This window comes from Theobroma cacao, chromosome 7 (assembly GCF_053813885.1).
Source record: "Theobroma cacao isolate CCN51 chromosome 7, ASM5381388v1, whole genome shotgun sequence".
NCBI lineage: Eukaryota > Viridiplantae > Streptophyta > Magnoliopsida > Malvales > Malvaceae > Theobroma > Theobroma cacao.
Genome location: NC_142645.1, coordinates 11,441,264 through 11,455,364, shown reverse-complemented (window position 1 = coordinate 11,455,364; position 14,101 = coordinate 11,441,264). Strand labels below are relative to the sequence as shown.

Genomic DNA, 14,101 nt, shown 5'->3' with positions numbered 1-14,101 from the left:
ACACGCCATGGTTTGAAATAAAAAAATAAAAATGCAGACAATAATAAGGAAACGGTTTGAACTTCCACTGCATGCATATTAAAAAGCGATTGCATTTTATTATATTTTCAAAATTCGCAAATGTCTATGTAAGTGGGTGTTTAAGGTCTCCATTAACACTCACTGTAAGTGGCCACAACTGCATTACATCAACAAGACTTTCCAAGAGAAAAGGGAGTACGATACAGTCAAGCATACGTGCTTCGAAATACTGCTAGACGTATATCCACAAGGCTACTTTTGTGCTAGTCTCCTGCAGAACATCATGATTTGTTGAATCACTAAGACAGAGTCAATAGACCATGAATTATGGTTTGCCATTAGCAAGAGCAAGGTGCGTATATCAAAGTAAGAGTTCTACCTTATCACCGGACTCAAGTTTGGCCTAATGCCCGATGTATTCACACAACTATACGAGGTTGTTCCTGACGAAATTCATGCAAAATACTAGAATGGACAACAGAGTGTTAAGCTGTAGGTGTTGCTTGATATGTTCTGAGAAGGCAACTTTCAGCGACTAGGAGACGGGACCAAGATGGCACTCATCTTGATCACGAATAACATTTTATTTAGTCAAGACTACTGTAGATAGGTGACGCCTTAGCTCTTGTCATTGGTGGAGGACATCAACGCTTGGAATGTCTTCCCCTAGGGTCATTATGCTTGGAGGCTAACCGAGGACTACCAATTGAAGGGGTTCAAAGTGCTTGCCTTAAACTTGTAGAAGGATAATCGTTTACGTTACAACATTTACAGATTCACGTGGGTGATACAAGTATTGTCACATAACATTTTTCAGTTTCCTTTTGACATAATAATTTATGGTTGCACTAGTTTATCATTTACGGTATGATAATGGTTACATTTGACTTGCAGTTCTGGGTAATGGAGGTGATTCCTGTCTTCCCAAAAATAGTTGACCCCTTTGCTTTCGAGGACAATGTTTACCCATGTATGTGTAATTGGCAATGCAATCAGAAGCTGAAAGGCTTCTACCAGGCGATTGAGAAGTTAGAGTCATATCAATAGGTGAGTGAATGGTTACTAATTTGTGTTATGAATTTGTATAATAAATATCATAAATTTATCAAAATACCTATTTTTTTGTTATGGGCATACGAAACATTGGAGCCCACCTCGGATGAAGCCACATTGGAGTATTTGGTGGACATCGATGTCCCTCAATCTAAAGAACACCGGTACATGCCAATAAGGCATATGGAAGATTAAGCAGACTGGGTTTAGGTGCAAGGGAAAATAAGAGAAAGCTGAAGGAGAAAATAGTCGCTCGTCCTGTTAAGCGGAGGTGCACAGTCCCTTTTGAAGACGATGAGTTGTCAAGCCTTAAGTTGATAGAGGAAGGGAACGACCATGGCAATGTTAGTGAATAGCTGGTAATGATGGTTCTTATGGATTATGTTCAACAATTTCATATGTGATTATCGAATAACATAGTAATATTTGTGTTTGCAATCAACCCATGTGACAATTGCTCCTCAACCACCTGCAAGACCTGCTCAAATGCACAGTTGTAACGAGCCAGTGATAAGGATGGTTCTTATTGATTATGTTCAACAATTCCATATGTGATTGTCGAATAACACAATAATATCTGTGTTTGTAGTTGACCCATGCGATGACAGCTCCTCAACCATTGATAAGCCCTTTTTAGTCACACAGTGCTAACAAGCCGTTAGTAAAAACGGTTCTAACAATTTGTGTTCAACAATTCCATATATGATTATCGAATAACATAGTAATTTTTGTTATTGTAGTTGACCCATGCCGACAATAGCTCTTCAACCACCGACAGGTCCTGTTCAGTCCCACAGTATTAACGAGCCGCTAGTAAGAATGATTCTAACAATTTGTGTTCAACATTTTCATATGTTTATCGAATAACATAGTAATTTCTATCATTACAATTGACGAAGGCAACGACAGTTCCTTAATCATCGACAGGTCTTGTTCAGCTGCACAATGCTAACGAGCCGCCTGTAAACATATTAAAGTTCTAATGGTTTATGATCAACAATTTCATATATGATTATTGAATAACACAGTAATATTTGTTATTACAGTTGACCCATTCGATGAGAGTCAATGATGGTGTAGTCACCAAATGTTAGTTGCGACAGATCATGCGTAAGCATAAAAAATACATGTTGAAGCTGAAAGCTATAATTCAGTCATTGACTCTCGCAATGTAGACATTTGAGGACTGTATTGTTGATCAAATTCTAGACGACTTGAAATTACAAGTACATTATTCTAGCTTCGTTCATATATTGGTGGTTTACGTTTAGCGGGTGTAATTCTATTTTCTATTTTTGATTTATGGTTTATGTTATTTTATGAGCTAACGGATTTTCCCATTTGTCTCATTTTGTAGGGCAGTGCTTCATCTCACCATGATGGTGAACACCACAATGATGCTGATGATGAGTAACATGATGAATCTGGTGTTCGCATTGACCATGACATTGTTAGTGCTGCTGGAGACAATGTAACTCACGTCGATGACGTTCTTGATGATGTTGTGGCAGGGGATGAGACCGTTGAATCGGTTGATGCCGGATGAGATCATGTACTTAAGGTCCATGCAGTTGTCGATGCATCTGCAGAATAGGATGAGGACTTTCACTTAGTTGAGGCTAAAAGAGACCATGTTCCTAAGGCTGATGTGGTAGTCGAGGTAGCTATTGGAGGGGATGGGAACCTTGCACCAGTTGAGGCTGAAGGAGACCATGTTCCTCAAGCTGATGCAGTAGTCGAGGCCACTATAGGCACCTTGCATCAGTTTAGGCTAAAGAAGACCATGTTCCTCAAAGTATTCCTGAAGGTAACGCGTCACGAGTATCGTCACTAGAGTTATCTAATGTCCATCATCGTGAAACACTCATTTCAGATCCAACTCAACGAGCACAAGTCAAATGGCTAATAAATACATGGCAAGCTCGTACGTCAACCCGTTGGTGAGCCTTCAGGATCTAAAAAACTCAATGGTGGAAGCGTACGAAGTTTTCAAGAAAGATGAGTGTGTGAGGTAAGCTCATAAATAACATTGCAAATACTGTTTTTGAATGAAATGTTAATCCACCAAGCCTTTTGAAATTCGTTCTGTTACATGTGCAGATGTAATGTCGAGATCTTAGGGGATCAAGGGCTTGACTTTTTCACATCATTAGAGGATTCCAAAGAGGTAATGACAAGTGAACAACTTGACACATGCCTCAACGTACTATGTAAGTGAATGATAAGGTCGAAGTCCAAGTTGTACAAAACTCGTGCATGCATGGTTAATATGATATTTTTCGTAAGTTTATTTGCACATTTTTCAATTATGAAAATACTAAAGTTTTGGATTGCATGACGTGTAAAATGATGTATACATATTTCACAAGACACCATCCGTATGCTCTACATCACATATCCAACTGAAGTTGAACTGTTGAGTATTAAAATTCTAGATGAGTTGCGGGGGTACATGGAACGTGATAGGCTGGCATACAAAAAAAAAATGGAAAGATGTCGATTTCATCCTCACACCTTGCAATGTGGGTGAGCACTGGGTGGTTGCAAAGATCGACTTGATCAAGTGGAGAATCAAGGTGGTGAACTACGCAAGAACTTTGGCTAGTAAAGATAACGGAGTGCATGCGACTCAGATGACATCCTTTACGATGATGATGCACATCATCTGCCACTAACCTGGTTATTTCAACAAAATGAGCCACAAGACATGAGATGCGACATCGATGCCATTGAAAATTCATTAGCCAAAATCATTAATGCATCATCAGAATGATAGCATCAACTACGGTATGCTTACCATAGGGTACATTGACAATAGTTTACAATCAGAACCAATCAAAGTTAAGTAGAACATGATTATAAATATGCGTTGCCAATACGCTCTAGAAATTTTTAGCAACAGTTGTGAAAGCGAACCCTAAACCCTGTGTTATGAACATATTGGGAGTTGTATGTAGATTTTTTATAGGTACAATTAATTTTAGTATTCGTATATTTTATATATTAATTTTTCAATTCAGACACAATGCCTATAATGATTAGAAGCTGATGTACATTAAATTAGTTGGTTGTTTTACCTTCAACTTGTTGGTTTTTTACTGATGGCGTGTCACAACAAGCCTTAAACAACATCTAACAAGCGTGGTGTGTCACCATAATACTGCAACGACTCAACGTGCCACCACAAGATGTCAACAACATCTAACAATTGGAGTGTGGTGTGTCACCCCATAATACTGCAACGACTTAGTGTGTCACTACAAGATGTCAACGACATTTAACAATTGAAGCGTGACGTGTCAACCCATAATACTACAACGACTCAGTGTGTCACCACAAGATGTCAACGACATCTAACAATTGGAGCATGGCGTGTCACCGCATAATGCTACAAGGACTCAGCTTATCACCACAAGATGTCAACAACATCTAAAAATTAAAGCATGGCATGTCACCCTATAATACTGCAACCACTCAACATGTCACCACAAGATGTCAACAACATCTAACAATTGGAGCGTGGCATCTAACAATATAATATGACTTAATAGAATGTTATTATTGCCTAAAATCTGAGTCTTGTGAGATCATTTTTTTGTACGATATCTTTCCATGGCTTATTTATCTAAAATTAATTATAAAACTTGTTAAAAATTCTTCTTATCAACATAAATTAAATTAAAATATTTGAATTAAATAATATATGATCTTACATAGTAAATTATTAGGTTCATTAACAAATAATATGACAATTTTCTATTCACTGATCAAAGCCAAATACAAAATTGAAATAATCAAATAATATATCTACAAAATAAGTAAAAAAATAAAGACTCATAATATATCTACACCACTCATTCCAACGTGGGCCCACCCATGGATACAACGAAAACATTTGCTCAGTCCATTATGAACTAACAAATTCAAAATATGAATGAATGTAAAAAACTACAAAAGGAAATTGTGAGAAAAGTATTGGACATGGCTCACACATTTAATTAGGTCGACAAATTGTCTTCATCTACAAGACACCCTACATTCTCAAGCATTGTCCTTCGTATTAGACAAGTGTTGCATGTGTGACCAGTTTGTTTGCAAGTTGAACATGCTTTCAGTTGTCGCACTCGTGGAGGCACCGATTGACTTAGAGATGGTGCTAGATTTGTAGATGGAACTACAAATGAGGATGGGCAATTCTGTTTATTATACCTATACCTCTTGCATTGTGAACATTTTTGTGGTTGCCTACCTTCATTAGCCAATGGAATCCTTTTCCTTTTAGGTCTTCCCGCTTAGCCTTGCCAAAGTGGTGGCAAAACAATGATTTGGTTCACATGATAGGGGATGTCCTAGTCACTATGATGCCCTATTAGGCGAATGGACCTCGCATAACCATCCACTAAAAAGGTTGTTTTGTAGTAGTTAGCACAAAATTCAACGGCTTCACGTTTGTATTTACTGAAAAATACAATGAACTTAAGGTTCAAGCACAATGCAAATGCTATGTTAATTAGGGTTCAAATAAGAAATAAAGATATCTTTACCTTATTGCTGCAATGGAATGGCTGCATGGCAGTAGATCTGTCTGAAACTCACAACATGAACATGTCTTCCTAGACAAGTTTACAAGTCTGTCCATTTTCCCATCTTTAACTTCAAACTCTACTCGATATATAGGTTTAACTACAAAGCGATGTGCATCATTGAACCATTTTCTCAACTGCTTGGTAACCTAAGGGTTGAGGGGCATGGACACCTTGATAGCCTCCTCATACCGATCATGGAACTAATGCTAGAACATGTCTCTGATGAACTCGATCAGAGCAGTGATTAGCATTTGTCTTGCATGCTTCAAGCATGAGTTAACACATTCCACAATGTTGGATGTCATGAGTTGGTATCGCTTTACCGGTGAATGTGCACATGCCCATCTCTCAAGACTTATTCTCATAAGGTCAAAGTGGGCTCCCACATGAATCTGCTTGAGCTAATTCATATGTCTATTGAAATCAAAAGCCTTATAGTAGTCTCAAACAAGGGTGAAAATCATAGAAACGTCATCGTGCTTGAACTTGTTTTTAAAGTTTTTCTTCAAGTGGTAACCGTATAAACCGTAGGGTACTTCTAGGTATGCATTTTGGATTGCTTTCTAAATGTCGAGATGTTGATAAAAAATGAACATAGTGTTTTTAGGACAACCAACTGCATCACGTAGCTTACTAAGAAATCACCTTCAATAGTCTTTGTCCTTAACATGGCATATGCCAAATGCAACTAGATATACGCACTCGTTCACATCTTTGCATATAACGACAAACAGAACACTCTTGAACCTGCCTTTCAGATGTGTCACATCAATTGCAACTGTAAGACACATTACATCCCTTAACCTTAAGATACAAGCCCTGTATGACCAGAAACAATATTTGAATCTTTGTGCCTCATCAGTAGCCATTATCTGTATTAGGATTTTCTCATTCCAACATATAAAAATATGAAGGTAGTAGTTAAAATGACTCCTCTAGTGGATTGAAAACAAACCTTTCCTCATACTATTTCACTTGCCAAGCCTTACCATACAAGCAATTCAATCCCTATTGAACCCTTATCTGACTAATTATGTCCTTAAGTCTCAATGCTACTCCATTAACCTGAAGCTTGTGTGATATAAGTTCACCAATTATCATCGCATTCACGGTTTGAAATCACCTTAGTAAACCATCGATAGTACAGGTGTGTAATTTGTGGAATGTACGAACTTGCCAATATTCTCCTTAAGGTAACTTCATTGCACGCACACTGAACTTGCATGCCTTGTCCTTGCAACCAACCTCAAAATGCCTTTACATGACCTTTTTACTCTTACCTCAAACTGCTCTTTTAGAGCCAACATGTTCAAAGCTTGTTTCAACTTGGCCTTCGAGGAAAACATTCTTCCTTTGTATAAGTGATCATCGGTACATGTCGACTCCTCAATGGTAATTGTTTACAAGGAGAGCCTTTCTGCACCTAGAATTAGCCATGTATGAGATATCCCTACATTTCCCCTTTCTTGATAACTATCATAGAGCAATATCTCAAGAGAACGAATCTTCTTCTCACCAAAGATGGGGTTATTGTATATGGGGTCATCACAATGAACATTTACTACATCAACACCTCCAACAAGTTCTGTTTCGCCTTCAACATTATTGCAAATTGGAATGTCACTGTCATAAAGCTAGTCATCGTTTAAACTATCATCATGCCATTCATCAAGCTTGTCATCTGCATTGTCATCAAATATATCTTCACCAACAGAGAACAGATCCTCATTTCCCTCATCAGATGTAGTATTATCTTTTAGCATCGTAGTGTCATCCTCCAGCATTGCAACGTTGTCATCCAACGTCTCAATGTTATCCTCAAATGCCGCAGTCTCATTTGAAAATGACATTACACCCTCTATAGTTTCACCCGGTCATTACATTTGTTGGACAGAAGCAAGTAATAGGTTCGATGCACATGTTGATCGAAATTGTGCACCCAACTATTCTGTGAATGTTGTGTGTCTACCGGGCTACACAAATTCTTGTGCATACTTCAATTGCCATCGTTGTGGGTCAAGGGCTGAATGCTGTGGTATATGTGAAGCACTGTAAGTCTCATTTTGATTAAGCTGATTACCATGTTGTACAAACTTTGTCATGTTACATAACATTTGTATAGCATTCTTTAATGGTGACGTACATTATCGGAACATTCCTCTATTCTAACAGAATTAATACAACATCCTCATTGTCCTTGATAATTGGGTGTGATAGCTCTCCAAGTGTACTAATCAGTGCATGTAACTCAATCTCATGAATTTCTGAGTTTACCTCAACAATATCTTCAACTAGCTTCATCAAGCCCATAAACGACAAATCACTCCTAACTCCCCACATACGTGACTCACCACCCTTGTAAATGCCATCCACCTACTGACCATTGTGTCTTATCACAAGCCGTAAAATTGAAACGCCACTAAAATTTTGAAAACAAAAATTTGTCAGTCATTTTACACATTACATGTCGTGTTCTGAAATTTGTCAGTCATATTGTTGCACGCCATGTTCAAAAAATGTTACACGCCATGTTCACAACATGTTACATGTCATGTGCTAATACATGTTATTTCAAAATATTTTTTACATGCCATGTGAATTAGAGATGCATGGTGTAACAACTTTGGGCAATGTTTCTAATCCATGTTCTAATTTACACAAAAAGTTTCAAAAATTAATGTGTTGAATTAATAAACCCAATAACATACCTTGATGTCATCTCCACTCTAGGGTATGTTTATTGACGACGATATGACCAGATGCCGAAAGATAAACCATAGCACAATGACGATGGTGCTCAACGGAGAGTTGACAGAGCTAATACAGTTCAGAGAACGAAAAGAGTTGAGAGACACGATAACGATGGTGCTCAACAGAGAGTTGACAAAGCTGATACAATTTAGAGAGCTGATATAGTTTAAAGAGGTGAGAGAGCTAATGACAATGGTGCTCAACAGAGAGTTGACAGAGTTGATACAGTTCAGAGAGTTGAGAGAGTTGAGCGAGCTAAAATAGCTAAGCATTTATTTTCTCTGTGGCAGGAGGGAGATATCAGGAGATTAATTTGTCATGATGTTTTTCAAGGCATTGAGGTTTACTCATGCTTGTTTTCGGATAAAAACAGATAATTTTATATAAGTGGTTATTTCTAAAACCACTTTATGAGGAGAGTTATTTCTCATAATTTTCTCTAATTTATATTGGAATATTGGATGGCCCAAGGTATATTTGTCTTATAGAGAAAAGTTAAGCACTATAATTGTTGAAAAACGGTGAGAAGAATGAGACGACTTGGATAGTCAAGGTCTAGAACTTCCTGTCCACCACAACTAAATCATGTTAAAAAATTTTTTAAGGAGAGCAATAGAGAAATATCAATTCATAGCTTCACCTCCAAGCCCTGCATACTCAAAGAACAACAAGAAAGTCAGTAATGGGGCAAACAACTGTCGGCATAGTTTTATTAGCTCTAATTCTACCATCTTGTTTTTGCTTACAATTTGGTACTGCTTTAGACACTATCACACCATCCAAATCCATCAAAGATCCTGAAGTTATAATCTCCAAGAACGGAGTTTTCCTCTTGGGATTCTTCAACTTTGCTAATTCTACCCATCGCTATGTAGGGATATGGTACAATCACATACCTGTACAAACTGTGGTATGGGTAGCAAACAGAAACAAGCCTCTCAAGGACTCCTCTGGGGTTGTGAAGATATCGGAGGATGGCAACCTTGTTGTTTTGAATGGACAGGAAGAGATTCTTTGGTCATCAAATGTTACAAATCTGATTTCTAATACAAGTGCCCTGCTTTTAGACTCTGGAAACCTTGTCCTGAAGAATGATGATGATGACAATGGAGGGAGCATATGGGAGAGTTGTCAACATCCTTCTAACGCCTACACGCCAACCATGAAGATTAGCACTGATCTAAGAACGGGTCAGAGAGTGCAGCTGTCATCCTGGAAAAGCCCTTCTGATCCATCCGACGGTAACTTCTCTCTTAGCCTTGAGCCTCTCAACATTCCTGAAGTTATCATTTGGAACAACAACCAGCCGTATTTTCGGACTGGTCCGTGGAATGGTCAAATCTTCATCGGAATGTTACATATGAATTCTGTATATCTTAATGGATTTAGCCTTGTTGCAGATGACCAAAAAGAAACCTTTTATCTTTCCTATGCTCTTGCTAATAAGTCTATGTTGGCCTACTTTGAATTGAATCCTCAAGGAAAAATTGTCGAACAAAATTGGGATGAGGGGAAGGGGGACTGGGCCAACAATTGGCCTATTCTAGAAAATGATTGTGATGTTTATGGAAAGTGTGGAGCATTTGGAAGCTGTGATTCAATGAAACCATCAATTTGCAGTTGTTTGAGGGGATTTGAGCCTAAGAATAGAGAGGAATGGAATAGAGAAAATTGGGCTAGTGGATGTGTTAGGACTACCCCATTAGGGTGCCAAAAAGTAAACAATGGCAGTGACGTAGGCAAAGACGATGGGTTTTTGAAGCTAGAGATGATGAAAGTGCCAGCCTTTGCAGAGTGGTCATCTCCACTTGAAGAAACTTGCGAAGAACAATGCTTAAGAACTGTTCATGTGTGGCTTATGCATATGATGTTGGCATTGGTTGTATGTTATGGAGCGGAAATTTAATTGACATACAGAAATTCCCCAGTCGGGGAGTGGATCTTTACATTCGTGTGGCATCTTCAGAACTTGGTAAATTGTTTGAAGTACGACCAGATATTGTTAAATTTCTTCAATTTTATGTTTTTGCTGCTGCACTTTTATTAACTAGGTTTCTCAATTTGCAGATAGAAAGAAGAAAAGTAAAGTTGTTATTATCACCGTGATCGTGGGTATAATCATCATTACAATCGCTACATTTTTCTTACGGAGTTGGATGGCTAAACATAGAGGTACTGTATCCATCTTTACCACTAGTGTGACAATTATTTTAGGTAACTGTGCTTCATCTCACGATTTTCTATCTCAGGAAGGAAACAGAAAACCAAAGAGATGTTGCCATTCGACATAGGAAAAGCCGTGGCAAAATTTTCTAGTGACAATGTGGTTGGAGAAAATTTATTTGAGGTTAAACTCCAGCAGTTACCGCTATTCAATTTTGAGGAACTAGCAAGTGCAACAAACAACTTTCATCTTACAGAAAAGTTAGGACACGGTGGTTTCGGTCCAGTATACAGGGTAATCGTCTGACAGATGACATTTCTACTAAGTTGCTAACGTTTGATCTAAAACAAAAAGGTTGCTAACTAGCTGATTTTTCTATGCAGGGAACATTGCAAGATGGAAAGGAAATAGCTGTGAAGAGATTGTCAAGAGCCTCTGGCCAGGGGTTAGAAGAATTTATGAATGAGGTGGTGGTGATTTCTAAACTCCAACATCGAAATCTTGTTAGATTACTTGGCTGTTGTGTTGAAAGAGAAGAGAAGATGTTAGTCTACGAGTATATGCCCAACAAAAGCTTGGATGCTTTTCTCTTCGGTTAGAACATGCTAATTTCTTGCACTGCTTTGTTAATTCCTTTTTGAAGATTTATTGCACTGCTTTCTTTGGTCAACTTCGAGTTAGTAAGTTGGCTACAGCACTCAATGGTTAATTTCTGGTCTTTTTATTTAATTTTTTCTAGATCAAGTCCAACGACAATTCTTGAATTGGGAAAAATGTTTTAATATTATTGAAGGAATTAGTCGAGGATTACTTTATCTTCATCGAGACTCAAGATTAAGGATTATACATAGAGATCTAAAAGCAAGTAACATTTTACTGGATCAAGATTTAAATCCAAAAATTTCAGATTTTGGGATGGCAAGGATTTTTAGAGGGAACGAAAATCATGCCAACACAAAAAGAGTCATGGGAACTTAGTAAGTTGAAGATTCTCTATCAACTAATTTTTCTTTTTCATAATATATTACTAGTATACGTGTGTGTAAAATATGGTGTATGATGTTATTTTGATGTTAAAGTACAGTGGTTACATGTCTCCTGAGTATGCAATGCAAGGACAATTTTCAGAAAAGTCCGATGTATTCAGCTTTGGAGTTCTATTATTAGAGATTGTTAGTGGAAGAAAAAACACAAGCTTTTACAACAATCAGCATTCTTTTAGCCTTTTGGGATATGTAAGTCTACATAATGATTGGCTCATATTATGGCCCAATTAGTGCTAATTTTGAAACGTCTAATACAGTTATCTCAATCTTTTGTGTTTTCAGGCATGGAAATTGTGGAAGGAAGACAACATTTTAGGTTTAGTAGACATAGAGGCTTCTGATCCGAGCTATGATGAGAAAGAAATTTTGAGATGCATACATGTGGGATTGTTATGCGTTCAAGAATTTGCTAAAGAGAGGCCTACAATGTCAAGAGTAGTTTCAATGCTTAACAGTGAGATTGTGGATCTTCCTCCTCCAAAACAGCCTGCTTTCACTGAAAGACAAATTAACCAAGATGTTGAGTCCCTCCCAAATAATGAAGATAAATTTTCGGTGAATGATGTAAGTATTACAGACTTTGATGGCCGATAGCAAGCAAATTGCTTTTATTATCATTTCAACGTAAATTAAACTTTTTTTAATTTAAAGATGTAAAATAGTATGTAATTACAAATTAAGTTACCTTGGAAAATTTAAAAATAATTTGTTTATAAATATATAGAAATTGTTAGTGTATCAAATATAATATTAAAGTAAAAAGATAAATTAAGTAACTTTAAAAAAAAATGAGGGATTTCAAATAAACAATTGGATTCTAGAGGTGTAGGCATACCGAGTCAAGCATATAAATGGCAAGCTGGTTTTTTTTTTTTTTTTGTGAGGTCGATTCAAAAAATAATCCAACAACTTAAGCTCAATTTGATTAGACGCGATTATGATCAATTAAAATAAAATACTCAGATTTAACTTGAGCTTGATCTAAAGCTTGAAATAATTAAAATTTATATAATTAGGAAAACATGTGAATATATTTTATTTTATATGTGTGTGTGTGTATATATATATATATATATATTTTTCATGAGGAGTAGTTTTACTCTTTTATGTGTGTGTGTATATGTGTGTGTGTGTATATATATATATATATATAATATTAAAAAAAATTAAAAACTCGATTAGGCTAGAGGGTCACTTGAGCTGAATATTGAAAAGCTGGAACTTAGTTGAACATATTCATCAAGATCTACCTCTCAAATAACTTAGCTCGTTTATATCTTACTAGTTTAGTTTATGTTACACATCTGTTGTTGCATGTGGATCATTAAATATAATATTTGAGTTTCATAATAATAATATTAAAAAATAATATATTCGTAAATCATGATTTGATCGATTCTTAATCAGTTAACATTTAAATTATAAAGATATGAAATATATATATATATATATATATATATGTAAGTTAAAAAATATATTTTCATGAAATTATAAAAATTAAATAAATTTTATGTCTAAAATAAAAAAATATATTATAACTAATTACTCCTTTTATCTCATTTTCTTATTTAAAAAAATTTTGATTTTTTTGTCTTTATTTTTAAATTTAATTTTTTTGTGTGTTCATGGGCAATTAGCATCATCACACTAACCCAAAAAAAGCAACAGTAAAAGATTACTTTTAGAAGAAATGATAAAAAAAGGCTTGGTTTTTCTCTTAACTACTAGAATGCTTGTGGTCTTTATCAAATTGGTAGTCTTGGTTTTTTTTTTTTTTTAAAAGTAAATTGGTAGACTATTTATTTCTAAATCCATGACTATTACACACTATTATGCTTGTGTTTTTTCTTTGATCTTGGTACTTTACTTAGAAAATGTCAAACCCTGTTCTACAAAATAGTTACGACGTCATTTACATGCTCAATAGAATGTTTGCATGTTTAGGAAGTTCGAAGAATCGTTAAAAGACGATATTGCCCCTAATGGTACCATTAAGTCGATTAAGCCTCGAACTAGTTCAAATAAGAATTTTGAGGTGAAATTAAGAGTTTCACAATTCAAGGATGACTCAAAATGGTAATTCAGAGTTCGAGAATCAATTTGGAGTCAAATCGAAATTTTCACTATCCAAGGGCAAAATGGTCATTTGCCACTTGGGGACAAAATGAGAATTCTGAGAAAAGATTTTTTTTGGCCCCATTTAACTTATTGGAGTATAATTTGAGTATTTGAGTATAATTTGAGGGTTTGGCAGTGAAAAAGTTTAATTTCGGTGATTTTTGAAGTATAGGGGCAAAATCGTAATTTTTCCATCTACGGACAAAATTTGAGATTTTGAGAGAATTTAGATCAAATTTGACAAATTGAAGAATGGTATGAGTATAAGGGATGAAAAATATGTCTATGGGCAATTTTTCAGTTTTTGGGGCAAAAATGTAATTTTTGACTTTTACGGGGGCAAAAGTGTAAATTTCAAAAAT

General features: G+C 36.1%; 1 pseudogene across 1 annotated transcript; it reads left to right on the top strand.

Annotated features, from left to right (window-relative positions):
• Positions 1-8,981: 8,981 nt before the first annotated feature.
• Positions 8,982-12,315, top strand: LOC18594606 (G-type lectin S-receptor-like serine/threonine-protein kinase At1g11330; annotated as a pseudogene). Its single transcript, XR_016027438.1, has 7 exons — positions 8,982-10,383; positions 10,479-10,583; positions 10,661-10,869; positions 10,959-11,169; positions 11,483-11,552; positions 11,660-11,810; positions 11,904-12,315. The product of XR_016027438.1 is annotated as a G-type lectin S-receptor-like serine/threonine-protein kinase At1g11330 (transcript).
• Positions 12,316-14,101: the final 1,786 nt, after the last annotated feature.